General features: G+C 36.2%; 2 long non-coding RNA genes across 4 annotated transcripts; both read left to right on the forward strand.

The window, feature by feature from the left end:
- The first annotated feature begins 1,027 nt into the window (after window positions 1-1,027).
- Window positions 1,028-11,142, forward strand: LOC124435010. 3 transcript variants are annotated; one of them, XR_006944967.1, is made up of 4 exons: window positions 1,028-1,629; window positions 4,137-4,303; window positions 10,094-10,225; window positions 10,416-11,142. It is a non-coding gene; the product is annotated as an uncharacterized LOC124435010 (long non-coding RNA). The 3 variants fall into 3 exon arrangements; XR_006944966.1 differs by having other exon boundaries at window positions 10,094-11,142; XR_006944965.1 differs by lacking the exons at window positions 10,094-10,225; window positions 10,416-11,142 and having other exon boundaries at window positions 4,137-4,669.
- Window positions 11,143-20,342: 9,200 nt separating this feature from the next.
- On the forward strand, window positions 20,343-21,655 carry LOC124435011. Its single transcript, XR_006944969.1, has 2 exons — window positions 20,343-20,605; window positions 21,525-21,655. It is a non-coding gene; the product is annotated as an uncharacterized LOC124435011 (long non-coding RNA).
- Window positions 21,656-24,163: the final 2,508 nt, after the last annotated feature.

Here is a 24,163-nt window from a genome sequence, read left to right on the forward strand (position 1 = left end):
CATATTTCCTACCCAGCCCGATAATTTTAGGGCCCATATTTATATATGCTTGTTATCATCCGTAGAAAAGGAACATTAGACAGCAAATTATACATATATGAATGTTTACAACCCCCAGTTATCGAGTTAGCTGCACCATTGTTTCATATTTTTTTCAAAATCGCTTGATTTCGTGAAGCATTCGTATCCTCGAGTAAACGAAAAAGATGTTTTATTAATGTTTTGAAGAACGGAGGGGACCGCTTGAGTTTTTAACTTATGTACAAATATATTGACGGCGAAGTTGTGCCGAAGATAGTGAGGGTTCAACTCAGCGACTATGGTTTTTAGAAGAAATTTTAATTGGCGTCCATGTTTTCGGTGTCCGTCATTTTTCTCGCAAAGTCTACCGTCATCTATATTCAAATGCGTCTTTGGGTGTTTACGTTGCAAAAACATCGTCATTGAGACTTCTTAATCAACACTTGTGACAAAGAAACTTGCTTGTCTGTAACTTCCAATACATTCAACCTTCACCTACCTTTATTTTTCGGTCACAGGAGAGATGATTAGTTTAAATGCGGAAATATAGAATTGCGAACAGAAAACCACGTTGGTTTACCATTACTAAAAATTTAACTTAAGATATGAAGATACAATGGTTTTTTTGTTTTCCTTTTCGTTCTCATTGTAAGCATTTGTTTAGAAAGTTTATGGCATGACTACGCTTTGAACAATGTACAAATACCATCAAGAGGAAGTACTTCATGTATGCGTATTATAACGTCTTGATTTTACTTTTTGATTTTTGGCCTTGGCGCCTTGTCTCTTTTACAGTTTAGAGAATGCTCGTTTTCATTCTAAATTGTCACCAATGATTATAGAAAGTAGTAATTCCTTCATTTTTACTTGTGACTTACCCATCATTTTACTTCTTTCTCAGTTGGTTACGCGTTTGTGTACTATTTAATATTTTATTATCTTACTGTTTATGCGATTACTCTTAAGCTTGAGGGGACGGATTATTTTAAAGGTACGTAATCACATAGGAGCAAGCTTGCTTTTCAAGACGAAACTTTTCTTGAGTTTGAGTTTTTAAGGGACATGCGCGAAGCAATGTCCAAGGGGAGATCTTTTCCCAAGTTCGCTACGCTCAAAGATGTGTAATCATCGATCAATATCGAATGGGAAAAACTTGGCATTCTGCCTCTACCTCTGCGATAGCATTCACGGGTGTTTTCATGCTAATTAATCTCATGGAAATGTGTTTCTCGATAATTCATTTTCCTATCGAAGCGTAGGCGTTGCGATAATTTGCACGAACTTTCCACGGCATCTGTTGTCCCTCATGCTTACAAGACAATTAAGTCTGGCGGCTTCCTTCTAACGAAACTTTCCAAAGAAGCTGTGATGCTGTTAGTTATTTACCAATGAATCTAAACCTTGTGCACACGATTTAGAGAAGTTCGCTTTAATCTTTATGGAATTTTTGGAGCGTTGGGTCGGTATGTTATGTTTTTAACTGAACGTGGAATTTCCAAACGTGGATTACGTACAAAATTGTATACCAAGCTGTGGATATAATCTTACTTAGTTGGATTGCACTGTTGTTTGAATACGAAGAGGAGAGTGACTCGACAAAACCACAAGGTAAGTAGTTATTCATGTAGTTATCTCAATGAAAACGGGGAACCTATTACCACTGATCACGAGTATAAGCCATGCGTAGTTGCTTGCGCGTTCTCGGGGTCTTTCGTTTCGAGCTTTTATAATATGCCTGTAGTTTCTGCTTTCGCGATATAACTGTGGACATTTTCGGACATTACTGGGTCCTATTTGCGAGTTTCTTTCGCACTAGTAGGTGTTTCACAACTCAAATTATATTTTGCCTAAATAAATTCGTTGCTTTGGTGTATATGTCAGCCATAAACTAACGTCTGGTCTAATTTTTTCTGAAATAAATTAGCATTTTGACGGTTTCACGTGGTCTCGGACTCGTTGGAAAATTGCATCGTATACCGGTATATTTAAGTTCCTGTGAACAGTTTAAGGTTTTAAATTCATGTGATATAAATGATTGAAATAGTTTTTGCCAACATTGCATGGCATTCAATACGCATGTATTCCTTTTACCATATATTCCCTGCACATATATCTTATAAAACTTTGTAACATTTGGCAGCTCGATTATAATCTGCTTAAAACAATTCCGCGGCCATGTTTGTTTGGCTGCAAAAACGGAGCCATAATGTCAACGTCCGAAATGAACGAAACAGCAACCTACAAATAGGAGAAAATTCCGTTCTCGAAGGATAGACTAAGCAAGCGAACTTTAGGCTTGATTCCAACTAAAAGATTCACTGCCCCATGATTTCAAGTTTTATTATCACTCACGGTAATTCGTACACCACATTACGTGCATTCTGTACCTTTGGATAACACGTTGGATAAAAGCAGTAAATGTAAAATTTTTCTATAGTTTTAAACATTCTTTTACATTTATCCTCCGTCTTGCTTTAAACATGCAAATAAGGCACAATTTGAAATTCATGATATTTAGATTTTCTTCCTATTGCCTGGAGTGACGTACACGCTTTGATCTTAAAACACCTGCAAAATATTATTGTTTTGTTGCATAATGAGGTGAAGGCTGCGAATTTTGAATTTTTTTATTCGAACAAGCAGCATGTATGCTTATCGAATCTACTAATGTATGTTCAAGAACTGGTCTCTGCTAATTTCTGCGAATCTCTTTCCTAACATGGTGCGTCTTCCCTTAGTATTTCCAATTGATGAATGTGCGTGTGTGTTTGCTGTTTTCATGAAACGTAGACTGCTGCGTATGAGTTTTGCTGTTATTGTTGATTTGAAAGTGCAGAAGAACAGCCTACTCCGCCATTGTTAAATCACTCGTGCCGGCGAAACAAGCTTGAAGGATATACTTTGTTTGAAGCAGAGATTACTTACGTTTGTGGAAGAAAATAACTCAAGTTCTCTACGATTCCATTTGCTATTGCTAAACTATAATCGAAAACCGTTTCAGTCAAATCATACCAAAGAACTTTCCAATATCGAGGCGTTTCGTCGAAGCTGTAGAAAATCTATACATGTTATGCTCGGTAGACTTTATTGGAAAAGTTTGTGTTTCTGGGCAAATGTTAATGTTTGATTTTCTTCAGTAAATCGGATTGTACGTACTCATTTTATACACGATAATCCTAAACAGTATTTTCCAACAATTATGTATATAAATACAACTACTAACTCTATTTTCTACGACCTTGAGTGTAATTTGTGCGATGATACTGATTGCTCGTAGCTCAATGTTAAAGTTTAAGAGTGAGCTAAAATTTTATGAAACATGGACTATTCCTTACGACTGTATACGAGTCAGTTTCTTGTCACTTGTGATATTTAGTTCTTAAAGATGCAAGTACATAGTTAGCTCACAAAAGGATAAGAGTTTTATATTCACGTGTATAATGTAAGTAAATTCCTTGGATTATGTAGCATTTTGTATGACGTTTCTCAGTGGATTGAACACAAATACCTAATGACATAGCAATATAGCAATAGTTGTCTTGTAAGCTATCATTCATCAGAAGGACGAATTGCATGTATAGGCAGCATAGTAAAAAGAGGATATTTTGCGCTGATGAAACTGGCAAATTGTATCTCAGTTTTAAGGAGAGATTACCTTCGGTGTTCCGTGCAGATTAATGCATTCATATTTAAACAACTCGACGGCATCAAACTAAAAATATGACAAAAAAATTCAATGTACGTGTATGCATTGCACGTCTGCGATCACAATGGGATCTTATAGAGGATAACTAAATTAACAATTTTAAGACTTTAATTCTCCATCATATGGAAGTTCGAGATGCATGCTTTTTTTTATAAAATATCTCCGTTATACAGTTGCAATTAATCGATATATACGGGCGTACGATATCAATTTAACCGAAAATATAAATCATGCGGTGTTTACATTTTGATTTTTTGTATTAAGTTTTGAGCCGTGCAAATCAGGTGCTGATATATTTCGAAACGTTTGTGCGTGTAATGGTGAGTGACTTTCCCCATTGCTGTATCGAGGATGTAATGTATGAAGCTACATTTTGATGAAAATCGACTAATGTATTTTTATTCCACAGACTCAACTATGTAGCACAATTTCTTTCATGGCAACGGTGAATTATTGCAGACTCATGTGTAAAGTTGCAGACACATTTTATTCACAAGTCGCGGGAAGAACAGGCTGTCAAGATTTGATCTTTCGTCATTTTCTTTTATGGATGTCTCTCCAGCGATAAAACTGCCGGTGTGTAAGTTTGCACAAAAAATATTTGAAAATGTGCTCGCAGACATTGCAACTTTTTTGAAGGGCGCTCATAATCGTAAATACCAGCAAAGTTGTTCACAGTCGTGTTTATAGCTAACACAACATAGCCATAATCGACTACATTTTGCTTTCTCTTCCACAAATGGCAGAGATAGTTATACAAGTAGAAAGAGTTTGCAGCCAGCTCCTTAGTTGTACAGTGTTATATAGCTAAATTTGTGTACGATCCTTTATTGTAGCTTGAAGAAAGGTTTATCATATAAAGGCTTTGTAGGATTTGACTCGTGTTTGTACATAAAAGAATGAATCGTTCTCTAAGCAAATACATTGTTTATGCGACTCTTATTTTTACTTTCTAAAACAAGTTAGCTGTGTGAGGTGAACCTCAACAAGGAGCATTTATATGCGAGCGTGTTTTGTCATGCATATAGCGGGATAATACATATTCCACGAAATTCTTTCATGATTATTTCCATGCCCAGTTCTGCCTTCTCTTCGCAGAATTTTCCATCCTTTCTATACTTCGTCTAGGTTGTGCTGTGGATATTTTCTCGGACAGAGAAACAATGTAGTTCAAAAAACAATTGCTAACGTTTGAAAGAACCTTCGAAATCTTAAAGGAAATAAACACAAAGGGAATCGCGTTACAACCATAACTCTTCAAATTTTCGTGTAGTCCATGATCGAATGATGCGTTTATATTCTAGATGAGATAAATACTTGCAACATTCTAGATTAAAGTTGGCGAGACCAACCACAAAAGCCTTTGCATGAGACTGCCATTACATCACAACGTCATACTCTTTAAAAAGCAAATGTTTTTGCTCTAATTGTATAGCCGTCGCAATACAACTCCGCCATTGAGAAGTTATATACATCGGGTTCTATGATTTCGTGCAGCATGTCCTGGAATATTTTTGTTTTGTTTATTTCATGACAGTAAATTTTTTACAAGCGGTATCACTGTTCTTGAGTATCTTACAAACCCCCGTGCAGCTTTTGGTCTTCGTACGTTCAGTAAACGTGAACATGTTGTTTTACTATTTCGCAGACCTTATCTTTTACGAAACTTTGTCCATTGCTGAGAAGTTACGCGGTCTTCGATGTTTTGGTTTTTAAGCATCGTTCGCTCTTTGAGTATTTAAGATTGTGCAATCGGAGAAATTTTTCTGATGTGTGTTTCGTGCGGAACGTTTGAAAACTCTTTGTCTCATATGGAGCTTATTTACTACTCTACAAGCGACAAAAACATTACGTAAGTAGTGATAGGGCTTCATGCAACACATCTTAGAGATGTGACGCAGTGAAAATAATCTGGAAGATACGGCTGTATTAGCGAATGTATAGTAACACAAAAGACGAACTTCAGGCGACTTATTGAAATGGAATGCAAAAAGATGTTACTTTTTCGGTCAATTTTTTAATATTGGCGACATCGAAAGGACCGAGTCATTTTTCTAGCTACATTATGTATATTTAAAAATGCCATGTAAATTCGCGTTCTTTCAAAATCATGAACGACACGTTTGATTATTCTTGGTGAAAACATTACGATCTTGTGATAAACTATCTTACTCCGCCATGTAGCATTGCGGGACCGTTTTCAATATGTTTTGTCTATTTCTCTTGTATCTGGACACGTGAAATTCAAGTTAAAGCACTATCAAACCTGAAAAATATTGCTTTACGTGCGTGCGTTTGGGAGAAAGTATTACATTTTCCCTCCATCTCATTGCTTTGAACTTTAATGAATGAAACTTTTCACCTTTTTCATTGCGCAAAACAGAAGGGAAATACATGGCCGGCACAGCGATAAAAGATTCCAGCTGCATGCATTTTCAATGGAAGGCAGTCGGCATGACCCATTGTAGTCACGAATGCCTTACGCCAAATCTACACACAATCTTTTATTAAACTTCATTCTTTTACATCAAGAAAAATATCAGGTTCTAAACATTGGCTTTTCCTATATAATACACGTTCAAAAATTTATCAAATGGTCGATTCGAGTTGAAGAGTCCCAAGCGTGGCGACGCTCTGTTTTGCATGAGTTTTATTGCGTGTGTGCAATTACGATTTTGTCGTCTTCTACAAACAATAGAGCATCACGACGAAAATAACGAAAAAATTTATTGCTCAACTTGAAACTTTTCCCCATTATTATAAGCGCGCAAAAATCATTCTTATCTCACACAGCCCATTACCTTGTTTAAATTCAGGTAGAAAACAGAAATGTCGAATTGCCACAATCCTCGTATGTTGCTCTAAGATTTTGGCTTCTTGGTCAACTTACTCTAAACTATTAGTTTCTTCATGCAGTGGTTGCATTATCAAAAAAACGCCAAAAATATATGACGCAGTGTTGCAATCGCAACCGGTCAACAACAAACACCCTATAAGGGGGGGATTTATAGGTTTAAAGTTGCACCAATTTTGGCAAAACGCCCGACATGTTTTCGTGTCGCATTATGCTCTAACGCAGCAATTGTAAACGCACATACAATCAAATTTTCTGGGGAATTAGCTACAGCACGAATTCTGCTTTTGATAGCTTAAAAAGTAGTACCCTGGAATGCATATCTACTATAGCGTGGGCGAACTCTGTGCCCTGTCTTATAGCCATCTTTTTTTTGTACACGAGAGATAAATGTTTACGACTTAGACTTGGCCAAGGAGAACACGAATCGCTAAAACAACAGCATACTGCCACACTCTATCCCATGGCGTCTCGTCTCTTGCGTTATTCGTAGTCGAAAATCTTCTCACAAGCTCGTCCCCTGCATGCGCCAGCTCATGTGCAAGAGCTACAACGCTTTGGTAGTGCTCGTCATCATTCGCGAGGCCATTTTCTTCAACCGAATGATCGAAGTGATTTGGCAGGCCGTTTGGAGATACGTTTTCGAAGGCTTGCATTTCGGGCGAGGAAACTTCTGACGATTCTTCCATTCTGCACATTTACGTATAAGCTCTTTATGGCGACGTTAACCAGCTTTGATCGTCGACGATTTATTTTGGGGAAAAAAACAACAGTCAAACAACTTGTGACAAGTGGATTGCTCCTCTCTGTGGCGATATCTCAACTATGACTTCATGTAGAACTTTCTCTCCTCATTAATTATTCATTTTGAGCAACGAATTAAAACCCTCCATTTTAGAGTGAATTTAATTGGTGCCGAATAATTTTGGTGAAAAAATCTATGCAGGTCAACGAACCAAATTGATAAACTTGAATGAATTGAATAAATTTCACTTCATAGTTGAACATTGGAAAGGAAATGAACAGAAAGTCCTTTACCATTTAAGAAATTGATATAAAATAAAAAAAGGCATTTGAGAGAACTCAAAGAAGTGATAATTAAAATTCAGGGGGCGTTTGCACGAAGCGCGTTATATTTTTCAACGCTTCTACAATTTCTGAAAAAGGAATAATCTACGATTTGAAGTGGGCAATTAACGAAATACAATATTGGTTCTTGAATTAAAACGTTTTCATTATCGTAAAGAAAATACATCCGTTTTTTTCACAATTTTGAAAAAATTACTATCCAATGGACAACGCTGTCCTGGTGTCGTGCAACCGCCCCCGGTGGGGTGGTATATGACTTGTGTGTCGCTCATTAGTAAAACATTCACTATAGATTTTTTCAATTGATTAAAAGTATACTATTCAAATGTCCATGTTCCGATTGCTTTTATTAATACGTTGTGAAACAAGCTATTTTGATCCGGTCATCTCAGACTTATCCAAATTATCTATGTTTGTGTTATTTGTAACAGGATGTGTTCGAACACGGGCTCCGTGGATGCATGTCTAATACCGTGCATGCATGTGGTTACAATTATACAAGAGTTGCTAGAGTAAACGTTTACAATTCACTCAAATGAACGCTATCTCTGGGTGACATGCAATCAGCATCATGATGTTACAAACCCTTTTAAAACATTTTTATCGATTGACAAACAAGTATCTTTTTCCATATCAATACAAATGAACATATCCAGACAATGTTCTAATCGCTCAGTACATCGTTAGTGCATGCATTAAGTCTCCAGTATATAACAATTCTGGAATTATGTCTTAAAACCAGTAAGCTGTATCGTGGTGGAATGATGCGGATGCTAATCAAAAAATGCAGCACGCCCTATTGAGCTAAATATGATCACTATCCACAACACTAAGTTTGCAGAATTGGAATTTTTACAAGCTTAAATTTTATTTTCTCAACAAACAACTAAGAGCTGCGTTCACCACGAAGTGTTTGAGCGCAAAACATATGTCTGACCTTTGTCAAGACAAACAAATAGAGCCGCTGCATGACGATATTGAAGCATTTATTGCCGGTATTGGAGTTATATTGACTAAACTCTTTTGATTGAACAAGGAAGCAAAATATGCATTTCTTGAATAACTGGATGAAAACAGTTTTTCCATCAAGAAGCACCTGTCAAGTTTGCGCTGTTAACTTTTCCCGAGGCATTTTTCTGGCTTGATGTATGCTAAATACTCATAGTAATTTATCTCACATTAATTTTTAATCAATTAGAAGGACATGACAGACGACCAAAACACCCTCTCTCATTTGCAAACGTCGACTTATTCGGATGTGTAAATAATATAGCCTTGGTCACTTTATCAGTGTTTGAACACAATACATTATACCAGTAATAAAACCTAATAAAAAAAAAAAGTCTTGACACTGCATGGCTGACATGAAAGCTAAAGATTTGAATTATTATTTTCCAGGTGACCTCGAAAAACGGTTTGCATTAAATTTATCTTACGAAATGAAGACTTTGAATGTCGAATTTTATGAAAAGTTGACTTTTTCAAGTGTCGACCGAGTCTATTAAAAAAGTTAACAAAAAGGTGGACGCAAAGGATAGGCAAAGAACGTTGAAAGACATCTCCTCTAAAAATTGTTCTTAATTCATCATAAATGACGTTCGCATACTGCCACACTCTGAAACACTGTGAAAAAAAAGTGATGAGATCTTATTGGTGGCTTGCAACTATTCCCCTTGGAGTAAGAGAATAATGGAATCCTCGCCATGTTGGATGAAATTTGCATTGTAAATAAGGAAAATCCTTTGTTAAAATCATTAAACATGGCGACTATGACGTAGCTTACAAACCAAGAATAGCTAGAGTTGCATTGCATTTCATTGCATTGCATTGCATTGCATTGAAGTTTTTTTTCTAAATTCTCTAGTGAAGTTCTATAGTGAAGTTCTAAATTCTAATGAAGTTTTCTAAATTCTCTCTACGTTCTCGATGATGTTGGTACAGCAGGAGCGTGGCTGCATTCCAAGCTAATGACCATAAAACTCTCTTTCTTTGCTGCTAGGTCCGTCCATTTAATACGTAGCTATTCAAAATTTTCCGAATTCCAAACACCCCCATCCATTTTATACACAAATGTACTTTTCTGCTTCAATGTTCAATTGACAGTAAGCTGACTGATTTCTGTCATTATAAGGCCAATATAGGATTTGATTAAAGTACACAAATGTATACTTTAATCGTAAACCCTTAATAGCACACTGCAATACAACGTCCAATCCAAAGTAATCGAATGCCCACATTGTTATCACCCGAGTGTGACCAATTACTAGGTCCCACTCGAGTAGTGAAACCCAACTTTAATATGCGAAAGAGCTTTAATGACGACGTATTTCTGTTATTTTTGTAACTTAAGGCCATGTATAAACATAGCAGATTTTATGGAAATATGATTATGATTAATATTATGATTACTTTTTCGTATCTAGTGGGACCTTCCAATATGACGGTGAGAAATTGAATCCTTCCAGGGTCAGTCGGTTGTTGTTGAGCTTGGTGTATTGAGCATTGGACTTGCAATCAACGATTACTGTATGTGGCATGGCAAAGAAGTCAGCAATGTAAGGATAGATTATAAAACACACTATTATACAAATGTCATTTTTATTGTTGGTTTTTCGACAGTGGAATGCGTCACTTGGTATATTTTCAGAAAAATATCGCATAAGAAAAACGAATACAGATCTGTTGCATAACTAAGTCTTTTGATCAAATTTTTCTGACTCACCAATGGGAGTAATTTATTAATAGTCAGGAAACAGAGAGCAAACCAAACGCCCTTTCACACCCCTTCCTAATATCAACCGTACACTCAATCCTCAATCTACAACCCGAACTGACGACGACACCAGTACGAACCAAGGACCTCGTGCATTGGAGAACAGACAGAGCCTGTTGAGTCAGAAGCTCAACAGCGAATACTAATAGTTTTCTGGCATATTTGTACCCTTTTTTTTCAACTTTTTAGTAGAAATATACAAAGTAGACTTGAACCTAAGAAGGTGCAATTACATTAGCCATGACTTTACCTTAGATATTTACGTATTAGTGAACTCTAAAAAGACAAAGAGAACAAAGCAGTCTTGAACCAGAACAGCAGTGATCTCAAACCGTCAACTTACCCACTCAACCAAGCGAGAGAGATGTGGAGCATGTGGAAACATATCAAGTGCTACAACAGAACAACATTTGTTGCCTTTCAATGCATAAGACTTTAAGTTATAAGATGTTTGGCAAATGCTTTTACCTCATCATTAAATAAATAGAACTATATAAAGAAAATTGTCTTGCTACAAGTCAAGCGATAGCAATCGAAGCAATATAAGTATAATGATAAAGAAAGAAGAAGAATAAAGTATACATGTCATGCATTGCCATGTGGTGAATCACGTGCATGTCTTTTGTAATTTTTTTGATTTAATGTCGACGGGATTATTTAACTTTACGTTTGATGACAAATATATTTTTAATCATTATACTCACCAACCACTTATTAATGTAATGTCTTCTACAAAAGCATGTTGTTTCTATAGAAATTGTTTCTATGTTTACTTTTTTACTGTTGTTTCTATGTTTACTTTTTTGCTTTGTTATTATAGTTTTAGCACTTACCTATACAAGTTTATTTAGACCTTTGAAGGTAAATCAATATGCCCTCTCGTTTCAAGGTGACGTTGCTCATTTAATTTATCCGATGGAAACGATTCAAACTTCACATTACGCTTTGTAAGAACGAAGGTATAGAGATTTATAGACATGAGTTAATTTAAAAATTCATACTAAGTACATCTCAAGCTATAATAAAATACATGAAATTAAATTTATTTTAAATCTTCGAGAGGCTAGTACAAATGTTATAATAGTTTGAGGACAATTACAAGAACAAGAACGAAGACAGCAATAATTTCTACGCTATTTACATCATCGAATAAAGTCAACATATTAAAGCAGAACTTCTCTGATAGTTCGATGATTGAGTTGTCATGCATTGACATTAAGTAGATGAGCAGAGCCTCTTTAGTGAAAGCTTGGAAAGATCCATTTATCCTTTATTGGCTTTCCATAAAAATTTTCCTGTTATCCATCAATTTTGTATTTGTGCAGGACATCAGGAGATGTTTCTCATTCCCGATTTCAAAGGTATGATTACAATGATTACATATCCTATCATTATATGTTGTACTGTTGTAACGATCAGTTTCGACTCGTAGTTCATGCGTTGAAATTTGAATTTTAGCTACGGCTTGTCGTTGTTTAATATTATAGATTTGGTTGAGGTATTTTTCAAAACACGAGACCTTTGAAGTTGACTAAACACCTTTGGCTTTTTTTGCTTTCATCTTGTTGAGTTTGTTCATTCAAGTGATCAGCATGGAGACTCAATTCAATTTATTTTGGACATAAAGGCAAAAATATTGTGGCTCTTTGGGTGCTATTACAAAACCTTTAAAATCGACCTGTATATACCACATAATTGAAATGAATATGTTGTAAACATAGCTGGCCGTAAGTTAAGGTTAACGGTCGTTTGCGGACCTATACGTTGCGGATCCAGTATTTTCCTTTTAACGTAGCTATATTTATTATTATGTAGTGGACATATTTCTATTAGTATAAGCTCACTATTATAGGTTCGAGCACTGTGGTGACTCTACAAACAATCCATACAATGTGTAACCCTACGTCTTGTGTCCCATGTGCAGGAGTCACCATTTTACTATGGTGATAGCCGGGAGGGCACATTGTTATACACTTTGTATATATATATATATATATGTAGGTTGTGCTAATAAACACTTTACACAAGAACTAAAATAATGTAGTTTCAAAGCGCTATTGTATTACATTGACAATGAAGTGTATTACATAAAATCTTTTCAGTTGACGAAGCGTAACGTAACTGCTTAGGTTTCTTGCTGCATGATCACCTTGAAATGTCACTTTCGAACATGACCACATTGCAAAGCGAAAGTAGTGTGTAGTTTATTGATTTATACCTTCGTAGGGCTTCATAAACTTATATAGGTAAGTGCTAAAATATTAATAACAATGTAAAAAAGCGAGTAACTGGTTTGCAGAAACTATATGCTTTAGTTGAAGACATTGCAATAAGTGGTTGCTGTGTATAATATAACAAATAACTTAGTTAATTCAACGTAAAGTTAAATAATCCCGACGGCAATAAATAGAGAAAATGACAAAGGACATGCGCGTGATTCACCATATGGCAATGCATGACATTTTGCATACTTTATTCATCTTCTTTCTTTGTGGTAATAGACATTATGCTTCAATGTTATCGTTCAACTTGAAAATCGTAGCAAGGCCATTTTTTATAGTTCTATATTTTCAATGATGCCGTAAAAGCATTTTCCAAACATCATATAACTTAAAGCCTTATGTAATGAAAGGCAACAAATGTTGTTGTGTTGACCCACTAAATATATTTTAATCGACTGGACATCTCCCTCGCTTGGTCGAGTGGTAAAGATGGCGGTTGGTGACTACTGCTGTTCGGGCTCAAGGCTCCTTCGTTCTTTTCGATTTTTGAAGTTGTAAAACGCGTACATAACCAATGTTAAGTCGTGGATGTGATAGTTCAACCTTCTAAGGTTCAGTACCACCTTGTTTTCTATCCCTTCAACTCTAAAAGAAGCGGAAAATATGCCCGGAAATCGTTAGTATTCGTTGTTGAGCTTTTGGCTCAACAGGCTGCGTCTGACCTCCAATACACGAGGTCTTTGGTTCGTCCCGGTGTCGTTGTCAGTACGGGTTGCAGGCTGAGCATTGAGTGCTAGGTTGAGGTTAGGAGGGGTTGTGAAAGGGCGTTCGGTTTGCCATCTGTTTCCTGGCTATAAAAAATGACTCCCATTGGTGAGTCATAGAACAATTTGATCAAAAGACTTAGGCAAATTTTAGGGCAAAATTTTTGCAACAGGTTTTTCTATTTTTTCTTTGCGATTTTTTTCCGAAAATATACTAAGTGTCGCATTCCATATTCGAAAAACCAACAAAAGAAATGCCATTTCCACACATTATGTACTATTTTTTCCCCTTACTTTGCTGTCTGCTTTGTCCTGACATACACGGTAATCGTTTATTGCAAGTGCAATGTTCAACACACCAAGCCCAAATACAACCATATAACCTTCAAAGGATTCTAACCCTACCATACAACCTGAGAAACCTTACACTACATAATCGACCAGTGAGTGCTTTGAAGACAGATGGATAATTTAGTCTACATAAGATGTGTTGAAAGTAATGTTAAAGCGTTGAAAAGAAGGAGCATCTTCCCATAAATGTCAGCATAAGTAGGCTACTTCTCTTTAAGTTGATACACGACCAAATATTTTATATTACACGTAATTTCCTTCCTTTGCCGTTTAATTGTTTAGCTGTTTATTGTCTTGGATTGCCATAAATATATCCCACTAGTCATACCAAAATATAACTGAAAATTTCTTCCTTTTCGACAGCAAATTTTACCGTAGCCTTCAAATGTCTTCTCGCTCAAATGCTTTATTAACATTCTTCTCTAAATATTATTTGAAGTAAGTTTTTGTTATGAGCAACCACTGCAAAAGATGTGACGATGACGTTCTGTAATACATGATCTGTTCCTTTCTGTTCAATAACGTGCAATATGTAGTTTTTATAAATTTTTCTGTTAAGTCCTGTTTAATTTCTGCATTTATAGCTTTCATTTTTGGCGTACAGGTTTTGTAAGAATCGCTTCCAAATTTGACTTGCTTTCTCCTTCCACGTGGTCTCTAGTCAACCCTAACTTCTGACAAATATCAGGAAATGTTTCGTCTTGCTTTTAACCGGTTTAAGCCGAAGCTATCAGCTATTAGCTATACCAAGTACTCTCTACAACGCCAATCAATGTTTACCTTTCTTGCATGATTACTCACACACATAACCATAGCACTTGTTATTGCTCTTTCCATTCTCATAGCACTTTTGAACTGTACTTTTATGTGATTAATTATGTAAACATTAGCTTGCTGACTACAATTGGTTAACGTCTTTGATGTTCTGCACATGGACATTGTTCTACATTATCCCCAAACTTTGTCAATTTTTGACTTGCACCCATTCTCCAGGGATTTACTAAACAATAACATTTGCCAACTCTGCTGGAGTCCACAGAAGTATTGATAAAATATTTTATCGTATAACACCTCCAAAATGGCTGACGTGAAAAACATTAATAGGTTTGACATCGGGTGATAATTATGCTCGCAAGTACTTCAATTTGATATTTTTTCCCCAAATCATTCTTTACCAAAAAAGAAGGTTTAGCCATCATTTCACACAATCTATTTACGTTGTGCTAAGACAAGTTTAATAATTTCCACCAGTGATGTAGAAACAGGGACGGCCATAGGAAGCAAAGGCCTGAAATGCGTTTTGCAATTGCAAGCAATAATTAAATTTAAAGAAAATATCCAATACATTTATTTCATTATACCTATAAAAACAAAATCTACTATTTACAAATCTCTTCAACGACTTTCTGAGCGTTATCTTCGAGATCTTCGGAGGTAAACATCAGACCCATGTCGGCGATATCGTACATGATTGCTTTGGTGTCGAGTACAATTATTTTGCTTCCCGACTGGCGTACTTCAAGCGAAATGTTACGAGCTATGGCCTTATCCCACACGCCGTCATCCATGAGTAGCACCCATGCGTTTTTTGCATCTGCCCTGTTGTAGTGGTTCATAATCTGTAATGCAAAGAGAAGAACAGCTCGTCAATGTGATCAAGTAAATATCCTCGCCCTCGGGGAGAGGGGGGCTACGGGCTCATACATCAAAACTATCACTAACGTTAACGGTGACCTTCATGATGGCGTTGAATTCATTACCTCCTGCGCTAAATCCATGGCATAACCACCCAACGTGTAAGCACCGTAGCATTGGCGTCAATCCTGTCTTAATTGGGGGGACCATATTCATATATTCTGCTATGCCTGGCTAATTTCTTTTCAAAACAATTTCATTTTCAAAAGAAATCAGCCTGGCATAACTGAATATATGAATATGGTCTCCCCCAATTATCGCAGGATTGACGCCCATGCACCGTAGTGAAATTCAACTTTGGAGATGGCATCTGTTAGTTCTCCTGCGGTCTGGTACTCAATGAAGTAAAACTCTAGACCTGTATGCGATTTACTAGAGTACTGTAACAGGCCAACGTGAGTTGTGTTTGGGCCAATATCAAACGACTCTACTACCAGTGACATGAACTTTTTGAAATTTTCAAACGTTGTCGTTGAAACGCTCCCGGAACCGTCGACCAAGAAAAATATATTTCTTTTTTCACGTACGCACAAGTGCAGCAGCGAAACTGCTGATCCTGATTCTCCTGGAGAGAGGAGGGAGTACTACCTCTTTCCCATTTTGCATGCACAGGTACCTATGACGATTCTATTGTTTAAATGAACATATCATAATGTATCATAACGTACCATATCTATCATCACCTGTTCCTTTTTCAACCGTTAGATTTGCTGACGAAGATAGGAGTCCAAGAAAGTTTCCCACCAAACATTTATAAACTCCTTCGTCCGCCTTAGATATCGAATGAAAGTATAATTTTCTATCTTGAATTTCTAGTTTGTTTCTAAATATCGAAACGCTCGTTTTCATTTGTATATTTTGGCCACGCCTTAAATGAAAATATTTTAAAATGCTCTATTTAGGTTATACAGCGTGAACAATGATTTATATACGATTCAGATAGTTTCATTCCATTTTTTGTCCAAGAGTAAATCGGGGCTGGATAACTATAAGCATTGCATGACCATGAGAAGTTTTGACCCTCTTTTATTGTTTCATTTGCTAGTTGACCTCCTTCCAGCCAGATTGGTCTTCCTATGAAGATGTGTGTTTATTTTTTAAAACTACATGATTTTCTTATATGTTCTCTCTTTCCTAAGATATTCATGTTCTCTCTTTCCTATAAGATATTCATGTTCTCTCTTTCCTAAGATATTCATGTTCTCCTTCCTATAAGATATTCATGTTATCTCTTTCCTAAGATATTCGTGTTCTCTTTCCTAATATATTAATGTTCTCTCATTCCAAAGACATTCATGTTCTTTCTTGCCTAAGATATTCATGTTCTCTCTTTCCTAAGATATTCATGTTCTCTCTTTCCTATAAGATATTCATGTTATCTCTTTCCTATGACATTCATGTTCTCTCTTTCCTAAGGTATTCATGTTCTTAGGAAAAAGCGCAAAATTTTCAAAAAGTATGTTTTTTTACGAAAATATATTGCAAAATTCGCTTTTCAGGCACACAAAAACTAGTAAAAACGAAAGCCAGATTTGATCTCGGGTGCGCAGTTTACAAACTTTCCAGTCGGAACAGAGTAGATGGTAAGAATAGTATTTTCAATGCGCAAGAGGAATATAAAATCTTCTTAGAATACCGGCCGTTTTAGCACAAGTAACGTCTAGTAGCTTAACTTAAAATCAAACCGGATTGGTTGGTGTGGCCATTCATACTCATGTATAATGGAAAGTCAGGAAAAATATGATCTTCGGTCATCGGATTCCAAAAAATGTCAATGATTTTCTCAAAGATCTGAGACAATAACAAATATACAAATCAATCAGTAAACTTTTTAGTAGTTCTGTAGCATAGAAAGACATGTAAACAAAGAAATAAAAATGATAATAAGCAATCACTGAATGAGGTTGAACATGACATCAAGAATTATTCAGACTGAGGTCAATGCTATCTGCCGAAACGAAGCTGAGGCGGATAACCTTTTCCTAGGTCTGAATAATTCTTGATATCATGCGAAAAACGAATTCCATTATGGTTTTATTATTCACTGAAGTATTATCAAAACATATCAATATAAAACATTTTTCAAACCTTCGCTAATTTGTTTTTGTTAGACGGTTTATTCAATTTCGTCTCATTTAAATATGTTGTAAATGTGTTCAAAGCCAGCTTCGCCGCTTTTTTAGTGTTTTCCGCATCCTTCTCCTTTAAAAGCTTTCACATCGTTTTTAGAAACTGTGGCAAACATCGCTGTTGTTTGATTTGTTTTCAAAACCGGCGTTCATATTTGTAGAAACTATTATCTGTAGGTATGACGTCATAACCTGCAGATATCGAGAATTATCTGCAGGTAGTTGACCAATCACAGCCGAAAATGCTCATATAGTGAATAATAATTTGTATTAAAAGATGCTAAGTACCTTAAAGATACTGCTAACTACCCAAAACCCTGTAATATTTCGTTTTATGCTGCATAATCATGAAAAAGCAAGATAAATATCAACTTTGGAAGTTTAACGCCGTATTAATATTATATTTTCATATGAAACTGCACAGGTTTCAATTAAGGCAAGGAAAAACTTCACATAACGCAAGGAATTTTAAATGTCAATTAATTCCTTTCTTGTTCATCTGTTCCATACTTTGGGGGGGGGGGGCTGTGTTCCCTGTGCTTCCCCCAGCCAGTGAACTCGACATTTGAATAACTGGAATGATAACCGAAGCCAAAAATTGAAGCCAAAAAAATATTTGTCGTCATCATTCGTCATTACACGTCAGGCTCTAGTCTCGCGTGTTCATTTTAATTTTTTAATCATTTGTCCCTTGGTAATGGTAGAGTTCGGATCTTGATCAGAGCGTAAAATAACGAAATTTTGGAATGAAAAGGTTCACGGAAAGTGAATCAAAGTGATAAATTGAGAAGCAAGGTGAGGTGAACTTAGTCGATCTGCTCTTACGCTGCAGTTTTCCTTTAAAACATATCAAAGTGTTTAAGGTAAATGGTTTGAACCCAGGAGGTTACATCGTTCTAGAAGGATTTTTGTTGTTGTTGACTGACTTTTCGACAACCTTAGCAGTAGTCATTTTCAGAGTCAAATGAATCAAAGAGAAGATGACTACCGCTAAGGTTGTCGAAACGTCAGTCAACAACAACAAAACAGTCCTTCTCAGGACCTGACGATCTACATTTACAAACATGCAAAGTCTTTAAGGATATTCAATTATTGATATCGAGATGACAACCATGTAGTATTTCAAGCACAATAAAAATCGATGAAAAATACAATCGCTCTGTAAAAAGTGAAAATGCGAGTTATAGACTCAATATTTTTTGTGAAACTGGATATTCAAGTTTCTTTTTTGGAAAAACAGATCTTTGAATCCACTGAAATGACAAAAAGACAAACACTGTCTGACACCGTTTGACAATTTACCTTCCGACGAAAGAAAGTTTATGCTTGAATATTTTCTCGTCATATTTTCTATTGTATTGTTTTTAGCATACAGTGTAATTTTCAGTTGGCTTTTCCTCGTTACAAGTTGTAAGTTACAACGAACTCACTGTAGTAAAGTTTCAGCTGTAAAAATAACCTTTGCGAAGAGTTGTCCTCGTGTGTTGTTTGTCGTGATGTTGTTTATATGTTTATTTTTTCGCAATTTGTATTCAAATTTATATTGGCCGTGTATGTTTGGCACTCAGGGGAATGAAACTGACGTACAAACCGCGTGAATATTCGACTTTGAAGGACTGGAACTGACGTACAAACCGCGCAAGAGACTAGGACTTTGGCTTCAATTTTATATCTATAAAATGTATTGTCGTTATCATTCCAGATATATATATATGGAGTTCACTGCCCCCAGCCCGTACGCCCATGTTGTGTGGGGTGCAGAGTGTGGAATGCAAATAAAACTAGAGGTAGAAGATAGTTCAAGCTACAGCATTCCGTTGACCCCTTGACGTTATTCCGTAGACCCCTTGACGTCTACCAAAGTGCATGAATTGTTCAAATTCATTATATAAATTTCAAGTCACAGTGCGTTAAAGTTGGATTCATTTTTTATGCACATAGTATATTTCACATACCTTCCTCAAGTCCAAAACACGCTTCACTTACTTCACCATATTTTGCCGTCTTGTATGCTTTTCATTGCCGAGTCTTGAAAGTATTCACCGATTCTTGTACATGTACATGATCATTGATGAGAAAATAAGATTTCACCCGAGTTTCGTCAAGTTTGGAGGCAGTGCTATGTTTTTAATGTGACTATTTTGTACACGAACATTCAGTCGAATTTGCCGCCAATGCAAAGTTGTCGTTTCTTTGCTCGATAAGTCACGCTTCTCAGTCCTTGTATGTATTGCAGTATAGCAGATAGGTCCTTGTAGGTAAGTCCCAATCGAAAAATTTAAATGATTAACTTTAACACAAAGGGAAAACCTTTCATTTCACATTTAGCATTGACATTCAAAACCATTCAAAACACAGCTCTAAAAATAACGTGTACTTCCCCTTTCCCGCCCGCGTGACAAATAGTGTGACAGGGGGAGGCTACGTCGCGAAGAATTTCTTCTCTCATCACATACAATGAATGCAATGCATCCAAATGAAAAAAATATCATTATGATACAAATTTTTATTTTTCATCGCACGTAAAAAAGTAAAATGCTTTTGAAACGAACAGTCTAATCTGTATGAAAAAACTTTTATACCGTCAAACGTCTGTGATGTTTTGATATGTTTCATGTATTTATTTTCGTAGCCGGAGAACAAACATTTTGTGAAGTGCATTTCCCCCCCTGTCATTTTTTCAAGACTTTATTTCTCGAGGACCACGTGGAACGTACTAAACTATTTTTAGAGCTGAGTTTTCAATTTCGATCCTAAACGTGCCATGAAAGGTTTTTCCCTTAGAAAGTTTCGATTCGGACTTAACAACAACGTGTTTGTCTGCAATAATGTAATCCAAGTATACAAGAATTCCGAAAACTGTGATTTTTCAAGCAGAGAAGCGACGACACGTAAATGACACGGCGCTCTGCCTCAAAACTTGACGAAACTTGAAGAAAATAAAAGGCATAAAAGACGACAAAATATGGCAGAAAAACTGAAAGCTTTGGATGAGGAAGGGGTATGTTATGAAGTATATGGTCGGTAGTCAATCGTATGTCAACCAAAAAATGTCAATACGTAGCATTGAAATAATGAAGAATCTGAGAAAGTTACTTGGTTTTTTCATCTTGTTTGGGTTTTTCTCTATAAAAAATCAAAATATGAAAATTCATACTCTACCAAGAATGTTTGTTAATTTATGCAAAATTGGCATTTGAGACAGGACTTGTGCATATGGTATTTTTCTCAGTAAATATTTTACTTATTGAAATTTTTTCCTCTTGTATCCACCCCTGAAGGCCAAACGTGAACCTTCCAAAGATTTTCTAGGCACTTCAGAAAGATTATTCCTTTTTGTTTCTGCATGTAAGAGCTATATGTCTAGATTTTCTACACTGTCATTTCAAGAGGGTCTCAATTTTGAGAACTTTAGTCCTCTGAAAGCCAAAGAACTCAGTAGGGCACAACTGAATCTATGAATACAAATTCCCTCAAGTTACATTTTCTAGCTTTGGTCTTGCATAACTAATTGAGGAATTGGCTCTTATGCCATGTTGATCCTTTATGGTGATTTTACTCAATAACAGTTAAGATTGCTGCTGGTAAATATACTGCATACACTCTCATGCAACTTACAATGAAATAGCTGTTCAGAAACAGTTGTATTTTCAATTTCATTACTTGAAAGTCCAAATCACCACACTTGTACACAAAATGTCCAAATAAACAATTGACAATGCCCTAATAGACTCTTGATATTACTTGACAATGATCAATGCAAAAAGTTTTATTTTCCTTTTTTAATTAATGTCTATTTTCTGAGACAGTGATTTCTATTAAGAAGCTTGTATGGAAGTCTTGTAGTTTAAGTATACAGGGTTTTGTGTACTCATTTCTCTTCATTGTGGTTCACCTTAAAATATGTTTTCTATTTATAGAATTGTTGGGAAAGAAGGTGAATTGTTAATCAACATTCAATATTTCTTTGTGCTTATAGTTGTGGGTTTATTTGTAGTGGCACATTTTTTTTCAATTGAAAAAAACATTCATTAAAGTTTATTGTGCCGGTTTTATTGTCTGCCAGTGGCAATTCTGTTTAAATGTTATCATACTATTTTGACTTGAGCACTCTTTGTGGTTATTGAGAGGGAGGCAGTTGAACAACAGGAAATGACCTGGTTTGTGCTTGCTGTTTGCCTGAAATATGGGCATTTCAGACCTCCAAATAGGGTTGATCCAGTAGGGTTGATACGCCCTGCTGAATTCTCTTCAAAGTTAATTTACTTTTAAGAGAAATCAGTTGGGTACAACTGCTTATATGAGTATACTTTCTCCCCCCCCCCTCAATTAATGTTCTAGTTTTGCCCCTGCATGTGTACTCACTTATCAGTACTGACATCATCAGACTATGTGATAAAATGCATAGCATCTAGAAATTTCCAATATAACTATCGTGTTTATAGTCATTATATGTATTTTTGGTTTTTCTATTTATGATGAGACATAACTTATTTGAAAATATTTGAGAGAGTCCGGTAAAGATAGACTACCCAGTACTACTTACAGCTATGACAAAGGCATCTACTAGTGTACTCCCAAATTAATCGCTGTGCAACTATCTCTGGAAACTTGTTATTGAACAATCTAAATCGGCTTGCAAATGAAACTCGTTTAACCTAAAATTCTCAAAATGGGCGAACATGTTGCTTCTGGGCAGTCAAAGTCAATTTCTTATCCATGCAGTTCTTGTAATCTGTTTAATATTAATGGATGCTTATGGAATAAAGATTACAGTTTATTCTTAACAAGCATCTCAAAGTACTGCACCGTCTTGAAGTCTTTAGTCTTCTACAGATTAATGCTGATGACTTTTCTGCTACTTGGTCGAGAGCAATATGGCACTTGTTGTGAAGAACCTGTGCTTGTATTATGTTTTTAGTCCGTGACTGTGACTACTATCTTCTATAACGGTACTAGCAGCAATGACAGCTGCATTCGACTCATGAAGCGAAATAGCCAATTTCCCTATTGAAACAAAAGCTAGATCTAACAACCTCAAGCCTGCTGAATATTAGCTGAATTTTGTCATAAGTGTAAGATGCCCAACTACACCTTTGTTGGTCCTTCCTTCATATCGTCTTCGTGCATAATTCTTTGGCATCCTAGTCCGGCGCGAAATTTGAAGTAAAGAATTATTGGGAGCCAACTCAGCCTTAATTCGATTAAACTGAGCAAGTGTTTAGTTGATAATTGTAACGAGTTTGCCTTTCCCTACATTCTTGGAAACAAAGATTTGGATTTACAGTATGAGCAAGAAAACGCACAGACAGAGGTTTTGGTTTTTTCTCTGGAATTTGGGCAGAAAATCCATTGAGATGATGAGCAATAAATGCGGCTCCGCCATATGGCTTGTCCTTGATAACTCTTCGGGGAAAGATTTCAACGATGGCGTTAAAAATACTGATATCAACGTTGTAGCATCTATTTGTGTACACATAGAGTAGAAAAAAATCCTCCTACGGTCACACCATTCATAAAACTAATTAATTCGCCCAACTGACATTTCTAGCTGTTTTCAGTACGCACTTGTATTTCTTGTTACATCACTAATATACTAATTAATGAAAAAACCTTCTATGTTATTAACATGCAGTCGATGTAGTGCACAATGTACCTGTAGACAGAGTAGCTCAAATAGGTCATTTGTATTTTCCCAGCTTTGTCCACCCTTGAAGTTCTGCGTGATTTTCAGCCCTTAACTCTATAGTTTGATGAAGTTAACCTTTTTCATGAGAATGACCACGGATCGCAAACTCTTCCCCGTGAGAAATCAGAGCGGGAAATGTATATTAGTAGCATGGACCTCCTTTTCTGCTTTTCTTATCTGGAAACAGGCAAGGCATAAGGTTGCATGCTTTTTCTTGGGGCAAGTGTGCTTTCATCCAAATACAACCAGCCAAAAATTCTCATAGCATGGCAACCTTCATTGTATTGATTTGCGCATGTAATTCCACCCCCGCTCGTTTTCTCTTCCTGTTGTTACTCCAATCTCAGCAACTCTCTGTACAAGACCCACACTACACCAAGCTGACACGGCTGAGAGACGTTCTTAAAATTCCCTTTAAAAAGTTGTCAATACGACATGGCCGGAAAGAACATCCCAAAATAAATACCAAGCTGTGAAACAACAAATGCGGCAATATAAGCATTTTGTGCACGAGGAAAACTTTGTTGTGAACTTTTATCACGGGTGGAAAAGCGTTAAAACGTCGTAGTATTGCTTTTCCATGCGTAATGCAAAAACATTTCACGGTATTCTTTAGTCGAACATTACACAGTTCCAGCAGGTGCAGAATGTGCAAATCATTTAAAACCCAAGGCAGCTGATATCATGAATATTTTAAACATGAACAAGTTCAAGTTCAAATTGAGCTGAAAGGTTAAATGATAGGATGGTAATTACAACTCGGGCAGGTGAAATTGTTTCATTGATATTTTTGTAAGAGACAATGACAAAATCAGATTCGGTATTGAGACTGAAAGAGGCAAAGTAGAAGCCCCGAGACGATCGTATGCT

The sequence above is a fragment of the Xenia sp. Carnegie-2017 genome, unplaced genomic scaffold (assembly GCF_021976095.1).
Source record: "Xenia sp. Carnegie-2017 unplaced genomic scaffold, XeniaSp_v1 HiC_scaffold_14, whole genome shotgun sequence".
Lineage (NCBI taxonomy): Eukaryota > Metazoa > Cnidaria > Anthozoa > Malacalcyonacea > Xeniidae > Xenia > Xenia sp. Carnegie-2017.